Source organism: Anthonomus grandis, chromosome 5, assembly GCF_022605725.1.
Source record: "Anthonomus grandis grandis chromosome 5, icAntGran1.3, whole genome shotgun sequence".
Classification (NCBI taxonomy): Eukaryota; Metazoa; Arthropoda; class Insecta; order Coleoptera; family Curculionidae; genus Anthonomus; species Anthonomus grandis.
In genome coordinates, this window is record NC_065550.1 from 3,780,855 (window position 1) to 3,795,521 (window position 14,667).

The window sequence follows — 14,667 nt, forward strand, 5'->3', positions numbered from 1 at the left end:
ATAACTTAAAATTTAATTTTTCGCATAAAGTTGATTTAAAAATTAGAGAAACGCTAGCCGTCGAGGCTGAAAATATCTTACAAACTACAGATATTACCAACAAAAATATCCTTAATAGCAAATAGCAATATTATTTCTCTCTTAAATTCTAAATTGGACAAAAACAAAACTTTTAATTATAATGATAGGCACTTAAAATCCTTAAAAACTAAAATTGAACAACATGACTTGATTGTCACTAAGGCCGATAAAGGATCTTGCTTAGTCATTATGAAACGCACAGATTATGTGAATAGGGTTGTGGATTTTCTCGATACCGATGAGTTTCAACCTTTGACTAGGGATCCCACAACTTCATTTTTTACAAAAATGAAGGGTGTTCTCGATAGATCTTTATTAACCTTGGAGTTTTTTAAAATTAGAAAGGAGGCTCTTTATCCTATGAACCCTAAAACTCCTCTCCTTTACGGGCTACCTAAAGTTCATAAAGAAGGACAGCCAATTAGACCAGTGGTATCTTTTGTGGATTCTCCTTGCTATAAACTTTCTTCATGGTTGAATGGGGTTTTGAGAGAGGTAACAGGCTTTCGAAGTTGTTTTTCCACTAAGAATTCCGTCGAATTTGCTAATTTTTTAAAAGGCATATATATACCAGACAATGCAATGTTAATTTCCTTAGATGTGAAAAATCTTTTTCCCAGTATACCACCCACTGACTGCATTGAACTAATGGAATCTTTACTGGGAAATTCTAATCTACCCAGGCTGATTTCTTCAGACTTAATTTGCCTACTAAAAACTGGTTTAGACCAAAACTTTTTTAAATTCAATGGCAAAATGTATACACAGAAGGCTGGCTTAGCCATGGGATCATGCCTTTCCCCTTTTTTAAGTGAAGTTTTTATGAACAACTTGGAGTGCAAAATTATGAACAGTTCTTTCGCCGATCATATAATAGCATATAAACGATATGTGGACGACATTTGTATTGTTTGGGGAGGCAATGACCATCAATTGTCCACCTTCTTAAATTTTACAAACAGTCTACATAGTAGAATTTCATTTACCTTAGAAAAGGAACACAACAAAAGTTTACCTTTCTTAGACCTCTTGTTAACCAGGAATAATAATAAAATCGAATTCGATATATACAGGAAACCATCCACAACTGACAACATCATACAATTCACTTCTAACTCACCACATACCCACAAGTTTGCTTCATTTAACTCTTTATTATATAGGATGTTTACCCTTCCTCTATCCAAGGAATCTTTTTATAAAGAATTTAACATAATAAAGCAGCTTGCAGTTAATAACGGTTTTCCACTTTCTACCATAAATAAACTTTTTTTCGTATACATGAATAAATATAAATTCTGCTACCACATCTTACACTCCAATTCTTTAAATCTTAACAAATTCAGATCTTTAACATTTTTTGGTTCAATATCTCTCCAACTTGCAAAACTCTTTAAAAATAATATTAATCTTTCAATAGCTTTTAAAACTGCAAACACTTTGAAAAAGCACTTGATAAACACAAAGGATAAAATGGAGCAAACTTTAAAATCTGGTGTGTATTCTTTGAATTGTGGTGAGTGTTCCGCTGTGTATGTTGGTCAGTCTGGTAGAAGAATTTCCACTAGGGTAAAAGAACATATAAGTCTTTTCAACAATTGTAAGGACACCGATATTAAAGAAACAAAGTCAGCCTTTGCAAATCACCTTTTATCGACTGGTCATAACTTTTCGGTGTCGGATGATGTAACTATATTACATGAGTGTGGAAAGGGTAAAAAACTAGATCTCCTCGAAAAGCTGGAGATTACAAGAGCTAAAAGAAGCCCAATACTAAATTGTGTCAATGATATCTTCAATTTCGAACCTAATCTAATTTTCAATAATCTCCAATAAAAAATTTTAATCTTGTCTCATATAACGTAATTACTCGCATGCTACATCATTACCCCGGTTTGGCAATAAGTTATATGCTTCGGACTTTAGATCCAATGGTCTCTGGTTCGATCCCTGGGTTTTTTGAAAGACCTTTTTGTATATTTTTTTTTTTCATAATTGTATTTGTTTTCATTCTTTATAAAATAATATGTAAAGAATTTACTGGATGTGATATTTGGCGTTTTATAATTCATATTTTAGTCAATAACGATACACGATGGTATAAACTTATTTTATTTTTATGTTAGTGTGAGTCAGTGTGCAGTTTTTTGTATTTATATATTATTATAGGTATGTCTTTTCTGTTAATTAGCGTTCTGCTCCATATTATTTAATTTTGTTAATTTTACTTAGGTCTGATGATGCCCTAATGCGGCGAAACGCGTAACCTTTAAATAGACGCTTGATTATGAGACTTGGACTTTGAGTTTACTTTCTCCTCCCCTTTACTCACAAATGTATTAGCCTGTGCTATTTTCCAGTCGAATGAAAAAAAGCAATTGTGGTAGGAATACCTAAACAGGGTAAACAGGGTAAAAACATACCGGAAAATAAACCGGAAAGTTACAGACCCATTAGTCTGCTTCCATCACTGGGAAAAAAAAACTTTAAAAAGACGGTACTAAGCAGATTATGGGAGGAGCTAGATGAACTCAAAACAATCCCGAAAGAGCAGTGCGGATTTACAAGAGGATTATCAGCTGAGTTGCAGCTTGCACGAATACAACAGAGTCTGGTGGATTCTTTTAATGCGAAAGGATCTACCGCCATGATCACACTCGACATCGAAAAGGCCTTCGATAGACTGTGACATGACGGTTTGATCTATAAGTTGCAGAAATTTGGGGTGTCCGCAAGATTCACTAAATTTATTTAAAATTTCCTGAAAGACAGGCAATCTACTGTTAATATAAATAGAACTATCACCTATAACAGGATGAGATCAGGAGCTCCCCGCTCGTACACACACTATTTTAGAGTCGCATTATTCGCGGACGACACTTGTGTCTTTGTGAGCTGTAAAAATTTTGTCCAGATATCAGCGTACATGCAGAGTCATGTAGATGAAATTATTGAATGGACAAACAACTGGAAAATTAAAATAAATAGTAAGAAAACAGAGGCCATTCTAATAACAAAAAAGCATGACCGCAACATCCCAAATTTGGCAATTTCGGACACGCTGGTCCCCTGGAAAGATGAGGTAAAGTACCTACGAGTATATTTTGACAAAAAGAATAACTTCAAAATGCACATCATAAAGCAAATTCATTCATGCAATGAAATCATTCATGTGCCCTACTCCTTTCTCTGCAGGAGCAGTAAGCTCTCTTTGAATAATAAATTAATGGCCTACAAACAGGTTCTAGGACGTAGAACTGCTTTACGCCTCAAACATTTTCTGGAATACTACGAAGACGAACATTAGAAAGCTTCAGGTGTTTCAGAATAAGTGTTTGGGGATGTTCACTAATGCACCCTTCTTCGTAAGGAATGATGATCTGCACTTTGACTGCACTATTCAAGAATACATAGTTAAAAAATATTGGAAAGTCAAGGAAAAAAGTCAGAAGTCTGGACAACACCCTAATAGGAGAATTTCTCGTGAGACCAAGGGAAAACCCCATGGCCAAAGGCGTAATGTGATAGTAGCCGCCGAATGCAAATATACTCACTAAAACAGTTCTTTTAGTATCTAAGTTGAAACCAAAGGTCTGAGGTCGCTCAGTCCTCTGCCCGACTCACTCAAGGTTTGTTTTCTCTGCGAGGAGTAGAGCTCGGATTCTGGCTCCGCTCAAAGATTACTGATAGCCTTTCCCCGAAGCTTAATTACACTTTCCTATCTTAAAATAAGTTAGAAATCCTTTAATCCAACCTCAGCACCCAGATGCTATAAAGAAAAGAAGTATAGGAGCCAAAAGTACCATAGCACACAGTTGCAACTGAGAAGACCGGCAAGAGCAGCTAGTTCGGAAGAAACCAGTGTAAAAAAGGAAGTATTTTTAAGAAGTATTTTCGACCATTTATGGCATACAACAGTATTGAAGAAAGATTTATTGCAAGCAAAGACTTTTGTAAGAAAATATTTTGCATAGATCCCAGAGATTTCAACAAAATGCATAAGAATTTTATTTTATATTTTTGGATTATTCCAATAATTGGTTAAATTTTATTAATTTCGATTTACCACTCATATACTACCTTATTTATCAACTTTTTTTTTAAGATTTTTTTTTGAGTTCGTCCAGTTTTCACTTTAGACTGTAATAGATTTATCGTGCTTACCTTATTTACAATCTGTTCTACTCAGCCTAATACTTTGCCGCCCTGCTCTGGCTTATGCAGTTGTTTAACTACTGTGGTATTTAATTCGTCTCGGTCTAATGTTTCCTGGGTCTAAATTCTCAAATATTTGTTGTCTATATCTGGCTTCTTTTTTGCAAAAACGACAAGTTAGTTTTCTATTAAATACACAAATTCTATTAAGGTGTCACTTAATTGCCATTTTGTCCGGTTCAAAGCCCTTTAATTGTTCTCACTTTGTCGATTCTAAATGTTAGAAGGTCTCTGGTGATTTTTTTTTTGCTTATGGAGAACTTCATCAACACGTTGTGTCTATTCAACTGTCGCATCTGTCCAGTGAAGTCGGTGTTTAAATCCAGGTTTGTATATTACTGCGTGTGGTACTCTTTGGTACCCTAATATAAACTCTCGTTCAATAAAGGGACTAACAGATCCTCTTCTAGATCTAGACTAGCAATTTTTTCCGCCTTCTCATTTCTTAGTACACCGCTATGTCCCGGTACCCACACAACTTGTACATTTTTATGGTTTTTAAGCTTCTTTAGTTCCATTAGGCAATTCCTCATCAGAGCTGCTTGGCTGTCAGATATTAGTGGGATCTGCTTGCTATTGTAGGCTCTTCTACTATTGTCTCCTGCACATTCGAGTATTGCGAAGATTTTTTGTCTGGGAGACCGATGTATGATTACGTAAAGGATGTAATATCTCTTGTCTTACTTTTACTGTAAAAATTCCAGCACCTTAATCGTTCTTCGATTCGGATACCATGGATGTACCAGATCAGAGCCTAACAAACCCTGAGGTCGATGTCGTTCTGCTCTTTTTTAGGCGGATTAAAGTTATATATGGAAATCATGTGATCCGGTATTATTTCTAATGTTTTACCACACAGATTATCCTTTTGATGTCCTGTCAAATCAAGTTGACTGTTGTTATATACCATTCGCTGTATTACCAGCCTGGCTTTCTCTTCAACAATAAAATGAAGCAATGGCAAACTCGATAGGGCCTCCATGGATGTTGTAGGCATAGTTCTTACGCCCATGTTATACCAAAACAAGCTAGTTTTAGTATTTTGCCAGCTTCTTGCTGTAATTTGTAGTATCTTAGACCACCACACCAGAGGTGCAAAAATTATAATTATTTTTACACTTCTGGTATATCTTACCAACAATTATTCTATAATGTACTACCACCAACAAGTCTCTACTTAGTACTTGTGGCAACATCGCGCGACTTTATTGTTTGTGCCATATTCAAACGCAGTAATTTTAGTGATTTTCATTTTAGTTTGTGAAAAGTGTTGCATCTGTTTATTTAAATGTCACTGAGGCTATGGAATTTGATTTAAAAAACAGTTTTATCCATCATAACTTGCACACTTGTCAGCTGTGTATTTTGTAAACAAACCAGGTAGGTGGTATTGAACTTGTGTATACTGTGCTATAAGCAGTGCTTTTAGTCAATCCCATAAGGGTTAAGGTTATAGTGTTTTACTTGATTTACAATGGAAGAGGGTGGTTCAAATGACCGAATGGGCAAAGATATTCAGCTTACCTGTGAATCTTGTAAGAATAATTGCTATTTTAAGCAAGAGAAAAATGTTTTGTTTGGTTTCAAATGCCAAAGGTGTAAAAAAGCTATTCGTAAATCTTGTAGCGGTCTTTCTTCAAGTGAGGTTAGATGTGTTTTATTGCAGGTTTTTACCTGTATTACTTGCCTGGTGCAAATGCTGTAAATCTACTTATTCAAAGATTAACACAACACCTACCAATATTGTTATGATATCAACTGATGACAATATGACAGGACTTAAAGAAATGATGCAAGGTCTTTTTGATGTTATGGAGTCCAAAATTAACACCAAGCTTATGAATCAGTTTAAAAAAATATTTATGATGCAAACAAAGAGCTAGTCAATGTTATGTTGAACAAAATTGACAGCAATACTCTCAAGCTTAGTAAGTCTCCTCCTTCAACCAGCACCAATGATTTGAACTCAAAGTGCTCAAACATCAACATATCAAGATTCTAACCAAAGGGTTTAAAATCACCAGCCCCAGCTCAAAACAACAAACCAAGAGCCATTAGTGTCAAAAAAGGCTTTGGAGACAGCGGTCAGTCTCGCCATTACACAAACCAACTTTAGATCTTCTCTAACCAGTTCGGGGTCTTTTAAAATTAATCCTGAGTTATAATAATCTAGCCCTGGAACATCATCTTTGGAGCCTAAAAATAAAACTGGCTCCAAGCCAGCTGTTTCAGGAGGCACAGGGAAAAACCTACCTTTATCTGCCACCAGCGACTGAGTACCAGCGACTCATAAGAAATGGTTATATGTTGGAAGGGTGTCCGGTAGAATTGTCACATGCGATAGCTCCCAAGAAATCTGTTAGGGTACCATTATTGACTTTGTCAAAAATCAGGCGAAGATAGATGACAACAAAGACGTAGTTATATATCAGCTATCTTCTCGTAATGACTTAAAATCATTTAAAGTTGGTGTAAGTGACAAATATTATGACATAATTTTTAATCAATCTTTTTGGCCAGATGGAATTGTATTTCGTCCATTTGAATATAAACCCAGAAATTCAAATGTAAATGTTCAAAGACCAAATGTACACATACAAGGTAATTATTAGCTTTTAATGAAGTGACAGTTCATTATCAGAATGTAAATGGCTTAAGAACAAAGTTGGTTGAAGTTTGCAAAAATGCTTCAACTTCAAGTATATGGTGTGATGATGTTGAGTGAAACTTCATTGAACAGCAACTTCTTGGATAGTGAACTGGGTCTGCAAAACTTTACTATTTATAGACGGGACAGATGTTTTGAACGGACTGGTAAAACCAGAAATGGTGGAGTACTTATTGCTGATCACTCGTCTTTAAAGTCTGAATTGCTGCCTGTAGCTCATGAAGAATCTGGAGCCATCTGGGTTTCCGTTATTTTTGGTAAAGTGAGACGATTTTTTGTTGCTTTTACTTTCCTCCCAATTCTTAACCCAAAGATTACCAACATTTTTGTGATACAACTGAGAGGGTGACTGATATTGCATGTTCTTTTGATATTAATGAAATGCATGTGCAAATATCTGAAGTCTTTGAAAAGTTAACCAATGTCAATGTTAATAAGGGCCCTGGACGTCCACTATGGCTGATTTATAACTTGTCTTTCAAGACATGTAGTTTTCCCACCTCATGAAAGTTAAATTATTTGACTCCTATATTTAAGAATACTGGTCAGAAGGATGTGAAAAACTATTGTCCTGTTTCTCTGACTTGTCACTTTGCAAAGGTTCTTGAAAATGTTGTAACAGATTTTTTATCAGAGAAATTTAAAAACATAATATCAACTAAGCATGGGTTTGTCAGGGGTAGGTCCATTACCACTAATTTGTTGATTTACCAAACAGCTTTGTCGGGGGCCTTGGAGAATGGTATGTCGGTTGATTCTATATATACTGACTTTTCCAAGGCATTTGACGGGGTTAATCATTCTCTCCTGGTTACGAAATTGTCACTCTATGGCATCGGTGGTTGTCTTTTGGCCTGGTTGAATTCATATCTATCTGGAAGAACACAGATTATAAAGATAAATAACTTTTATTCTAGTCCTTTTCCAGTGACTTGGGGTTCCTCAGGGTGCCCATCTTGCCCTTTTTTTATTTAACCTTTTTATTAATGATGTTGTTTAATGTTTTGATTATTGTAATGTGTTACTTTTTGCTGGCGCTGTTAAGATTTTTAGAATTATAGACAGTATCTTAACACATCATGAACTTTGTTCTGATCTTCACAAATTTGAATTATGGTGCAAGAATAATAGAATGGTCCTTAATGCTAAAAAAAATGCAAATATATTCAATTTACCAGGAGTTTTTGTCCACTATTCCATCAGTACCATCTAATAGGTTCACTTATTGAGAAGGTGTAAGAGATACGTGATCCTGTGTAATAAGGCTTACAAAATGTTGGGTTTCATTAAGAGGCACACTCATGATTTCATTCGTATTGATTCCATTAAACTTCTATATTTTCCATTGGTTCTCAGTCAACATGAGTCGAATTCATGTATATGGTCACCTTATTATGCTAAATATATAATGTGTCTACAAAAATTTCGACATAAATTCATTCACAAGATATATTGCTTACAAGCTTAATATTCCTTGTATTGATATTAACTACAATAAAATATATAGATTTCTGAACATTCAAAAGTTGGAGACTCGACGTAAAAACTGCGATATTGTCGCAACATACAAGATTCTTAACAATGTAATACAGTCTCCTGAGTTGTTGTGTCAGCTTAATTTAAATGTTCCTGCTACTACAGTGCTCAGACAGACTAGATTATTCTACCTTAAACAGCATTGTACACTGTATGGTGAACACTGTCCAATGGGTAGAATGATGATTAAGTCAAATAGTGTCAGTATAGATTTGTTTCATGTTTCATTGAGTTCACTTCAACGAATTTTAAAATCTGCTTAAGTGCAATATAATTTTATATCTTGACTTTGCTTAAAGTGTGTTTTCTATTGTAGTTACTCTGTTTTAAACCATTGTTGTCCTTATATTTTATTTGATTTTATTGATGTTACCTGTTATCGGTTTTTTATGCTATATATTTAATGATAGTACTAATACTTTAAGTGCTTTATTGCGATATAAAACCTTATTTTATTGAATATTTTTATACTATATTTATATTGTAAATTCGTTAATTACCGTAATATACTGAATTGAATTATTGTTGGTAGTACTACCCTGGTGTAGTGTACCATCTTGGGTTTCAATCCCTACATAAGTCCATGCATTCTTCTAAGGATGGTTGCTGAATGCTTGATTGAATTATACAAATAATCTGTGTTCCAGCATAACGAGTTCAGAGTTAAGTATTTAACTTTTTCTAAGAGAGGAATTTCATTACTTTGCAGTGTTAGATTTTCTTAGTCGCAAATTTCTTCGTATCGGTAAATGGTACTATTCTAGATTTAAGAAGAACTCTTTTTTAAACCTTCTTTCTCTGTCCCTTTTCTTAGAATATTTAAAATGTATTGCTGTCAGTCTCTTACTGTTATATCAAGGCTATTAGGCTATTAGAACCAAGTCATTTGAATATTTCACCATGAGCAAGTTATCTAAATTAAGGTTACTTCTGAAAAATGTAAAAGAGCGCATATTGTTTCTTATTTATTTTTTACTTAACTTACAGTTAAAAATAAAAATAATAATATAAAATAATAATAATAATAATAAGCATTTTTTAGGTTATTATTATTATTATTATTATTATGAGGTTTTAAAAAATCTAATAATTAACTGCATTAAGGACTTGCAGTCGATTGGGATGAAGGTCTGTGCAACTATGTGTGATCAAGGTAGTACTAATATAGCCAGACAACAAGTCAACTCATATTACTTCGTTGTTAATGGCCAATCTATTACTTTAAAATATAAACTTTATAGCAGACTATACCAGCAACTTATTAATAAGCAATATCCTGTATAGGAGTTTTATATTTTTATATTAATTATTGTTAATTTTTAGGGTATATAATTCTTTTATGCTAACTTTATGTCAGTTATATAAACACAAGTTATATATATATATATATATATATATATATATATATATATATATATATATATATATATATATATATATATATATATATATTTATGTTTGTAGTCTTGAGATATATTAAAGTATATTTTATATTCTGACTTATTCTTAGAGTTTATATTTTGTTTTCCTGCGTTAGTGTAACTGTTATATTGTTTGTTATTGGTTGTTACTATATGTTAATTGTTTTTAGAGAATTTTACGTTTTATTTTGTATATTATTATTTTATTTTATATTCTTAAACTACATTTCACTTAATTTTCCCTTTTTTTTCTGTGCTTAACTTTTTTTTTAAATTAAAAATTTAAATATGATATTATTAGCTTTCCAATTGTAGTTATTATTATATCGACATGTAGGATATTATAATTGCACATTTAAATTCAATTTTGGGCTTTTGTTCTATTTAGAAGTATACTATTTTCAAGCTTTTTTATTATTGAATAAATGATTTATTTATTGCAGTCTTTGGGGTACAAACAGAACATGTCCAAGACTAATATTATGATATTACAAATTTTATTGTATTATAAATTAACAGTGTTAACTATATATTGTATTAGAATATTTAAAATGTTGTATTTTTATTTGTCAGTTGATTAAATAATATATTTTTGTTTACATAAGATCATACAGTTGTGTGTGTTTTATTTTTATACCTGTAATTTAAATAAACATTATTACTGATGAAATATTCTTTTTTGCATAATGACATATGTGTGTCAATATTACCCAACTAGGTTTTTTAATTGTTTTGATTCCAAAAGTTAAATTTATAAGTTATATTCTATAGATATTTGCCCAACTTAGGAAACTACATCAAATTGCACAGTCAACTGGTGTTCTGCTTTCGAATTTCCCGCGCTTAATTGAATTCAAATTTGGCCCTGGATTAGGCCACGCCTTCTCTCAAATCAAATTGGTTAGACGGGTTGCCAATAGTTATGGCTTATAAATGTAAAAATTAGTTCGAATTATTCCACCTTCAGTAGGGGGCGAAAATTTCCCCACGTTAACAATGGCAACCTCCTCTGAAAGTTGGTACGCCGTATCGCTCTTGGATTATCATCTGGTCAAGCATGCATATTAGGCATATTAAACGAACCATTTCTAGTGAAGGTAGCTTCGTCAGTCCATAAAATAAAAGGGACTAAGTTTGGGTTATTAATTATCCATTTACAAAATTGGACCCTCAGCGCAAAATCGTCTGGTACCAACTCTTGAACTCTCTGGTAATGATAAAGATGTAAGCCTTGGATTTTTACCATTCCTCCTATTTAAAAAAATATGTTTTAATTTTTATTATTACCTATGTCGGCAGTATTTTTTTTTAATAATTACTATTGAGCGTTGGATATGTGTGGTTCATGACACTGTTCTGATGCTTGTTCCAGGATTTTCTTCGAAATAGTTTTTCAGATTTAAGACATTTCCAAGTTATGATTTGCTTGTCGCCTGCCTTGTCTACGAGCTCCTCGAAATCTTCCATTTTCACATAAGTTACGGTGGATGTTAACAAAAACTTGATGATCTTGAATTCGTTTGAGGAAAAATCTTCGGAGATACTCACGGGCAGCAGCTAACGAACTGCCATTACACAAACCATACAGAACATGCATATCGCCCAACTCTTGATTCGTAAATCTATCCATAGTTCTAAAGAAATAATTTACACAAAGAACTATTTAACTTTACCAATGTAAATGTAAAATAATTAAAATGCCAATCAAAACGTCAAACAAAATTCAAGCAATAAACAAATTGTCAACAAGCACTGCCAACTACTATTTTCTATTTTATACTTAGTTACTTTTTCAATACCAAGTCATAATTTACTTAAGACTTAATAATTATTTTTCTTGAAACCGGAGGCGAAATAAGACAAGAGTACCTTTTTATGTAAAAATGTCGGTTCTTCTTAATTTTACTATCCAAATAATTAAAAAGTAACCAGAAAAAAGTTATGACATTTTTATGTTTGCTGACCACTAATATTAAATGACCCTGTATACATTTTAGCAAAAAATGCTAAAAAATCAGTTAGTAACAGTAACAATAGTATACGATAAAAATTTCGAAAAATAACGACCAGGCGTTTCGAAAATATTAACAAAAAACCATCTTCAATAGGACTTATAAAACACCTGTTAACGTAAAAACGATTCACTTTTCCAGATTCCTGTATATAAAGTTTTTGTCCTATTTTTAGACAAAGATGCGGCTGGTAAAATATTGCGATGTAATTTCGGGACACCCTGTATTATATATTGATTACAAATATTGTTACTCAATCTTTCAACCCAAGTAATTTATCAATAAATTATTTAGGTTGGCAGTAAAAAATACCTAACGTCAACGTTAAAACCTCTTCTTAGAACTCTTGTGTAACCACATGCCAAAGGGCATTAGTTGCTAATTCGCATTCATGACGCGTATAAACCCAGTAATAGTGATTACCATGCTACTCCTTTAACTTACTTTCCTACTTAAACTTTATTCTTGAAACCGGAAGCTTTCGCATTTAGCTTTACAATTATAAAAAAGCTATTTTTCCTTATGGGGTTACATAAATAACAAATCTTTCCATCGATCAGTCAAAACAAGAAAACTATAAAATATTTATCTCGTACGCCGCGACAAACTGTGAAAATTCGCCTTTCTAACTAAATCTCTGGACGATCATATTTTACTCAAAACATTCCAGGAAAATTTGCAGCTCGGATTTCAGAGGGTTGTTAGTTCTGAAATATGGTTCCGCTGAACAGCCGACAGACACAGAGTGCATTTTTATGCTCTAATATTTTTGAAATCTTGCTTACCCGCTTTTATTTCTTTACCAGAAATAATCTTTTCTCATTTTTAAACTTTTCTCATTTAGATTAACTTCAGACCAATTATCTTGAATAATACACTTAATGGCTAAATTCTAATTCTTTATATTTCGCCTGTATTTGAATGAATGCTAAATTGACTAATTTTTCAGTCAATTATTCAATGATTGAGCTTGATTCTTTTTATTCATGTAAAATATGGTGTATGTTTTTAAAATACAATTATATTTAACGAATTACTATTACGAATATCTTAGGACTCCCGTGTATTAGTCTATGAATTACTGGTTTTGTCTCTATCCAGCAGCTATTTTTTGTACATAAGATTTTTCTATTTATCCAACATAAGATTTCTCCAGAGTATGGAAATCTCAACACCAATAAAACCAGAATACTACAATACCTGGGACATGTGGGGAAGGATAACGCAGGCTTCAATTGAATATAGAAGAAAAAAGCAAGACAAGGGAAATAAAGAAAAGAAGGAAAGGAACATCGTGGCAAAGATGCGAATCTGACAAAATCGAAGACCTAGATGATATCAAGTAGCAAAACTAAAGTCAAACTAAATATTATATTATGTTTATTATAAAGCGCAAGATTAAGAATAAAACTGTCTTATTGTCATGATGGAAACCAAAGAGAATGTTTAAAATATTTATATGACTAAAGATTAAAGATTTAAAAGCAGTGGTCGTATAGCAGAGCAATCCTTATGTTATATTTAGACAGCTGTACTGCACGGTGTTTTAATGGGTGTATTATACTCTAAGGTGAGAATAAGGTAAGAATTCGAATCAGTTCTACTAAATTTTACTATTGCTACCACTATACTCGGGCTAATTTAAGTTTGGGGTGTAAAAATTAATGTATTAACCTATTCCTATAAAAAAACGATCCTTATATATTTAAATGTTGTTATCATAAATCCCGTATCACAGAATGGTTTTTTGTGGTTTGCAGGCAACCAAATTATCAAACATAACATGCTATATGTTGAGACTTTACTCACTTAACCCAACAACACTCTTTTCTGTCGTCAAGCTGTATTTATTCCTATTAGGCTTAGGTCCACAATTTTAAGGGCATCATCGATCCCTAAAGGTTCCTAGAGATAATAAGGCAGGGGTCCGTTATAGTAACCCCCCCCCCCCCCCCGGTTGTTTAAGAGCAATAATTTTTTAGCACCCTATAGCTCTCACCTAGCACTACCTAGCACCAAACTTACAGAGCTAGCACCACACCCCCCAGCGAATTATAGAATAATTTCACCGGGGGGGGCTAATGTAACGCGAAGCCCCCCCCGTTTGTGTTATTTCCCCAAAATTTTAGCACCCGATAGCCCTCAGCTAGCACTACCTAGCACCCAACTTAGAAAGCTAGCACCACCTTCCTTAGAAAATTATAGAATATTTGAACATTTTTAGCGGGAGGGGGGAGGGGGTTCGGGTAGGGTTAATTGGCTATATCGATCGACGCTGTTCATCTTGAGATATGATTGAGACGTGTATGTTTTATTTTGTGTATTTATTGTAGAAGATAAATTCAACTGAGAAGAAGACACGCGCGTCATATAAAAAATGACAGAAAAGTGTATATTTCCTGAGATGGAAAAAGCTTGGGTGGTATAAAAGCGAGATGGGGAATCAATAAGCTCGTTGCCGCTGATGACGCGGTGGCTTATACTCAGTTGAATTTAAATCAACAGAGGTTTTTTTTAATTTTGTCTTCATTATTTGATTTATAACCTAACCTAAACTAACTTTTTTGACAATATTGTTTTTCTTACTCGATGATTGGATGGCCCAAATTCTAATTAATAATAATTTGATGCTTAAGAAAATGACGCTAAGAAATTAAAAAAAAAAACATATATTAGCATTTTAATTCGCAGATATAGGCAGGTCTACCAAAAACGAATATCTGTTAAAAATATA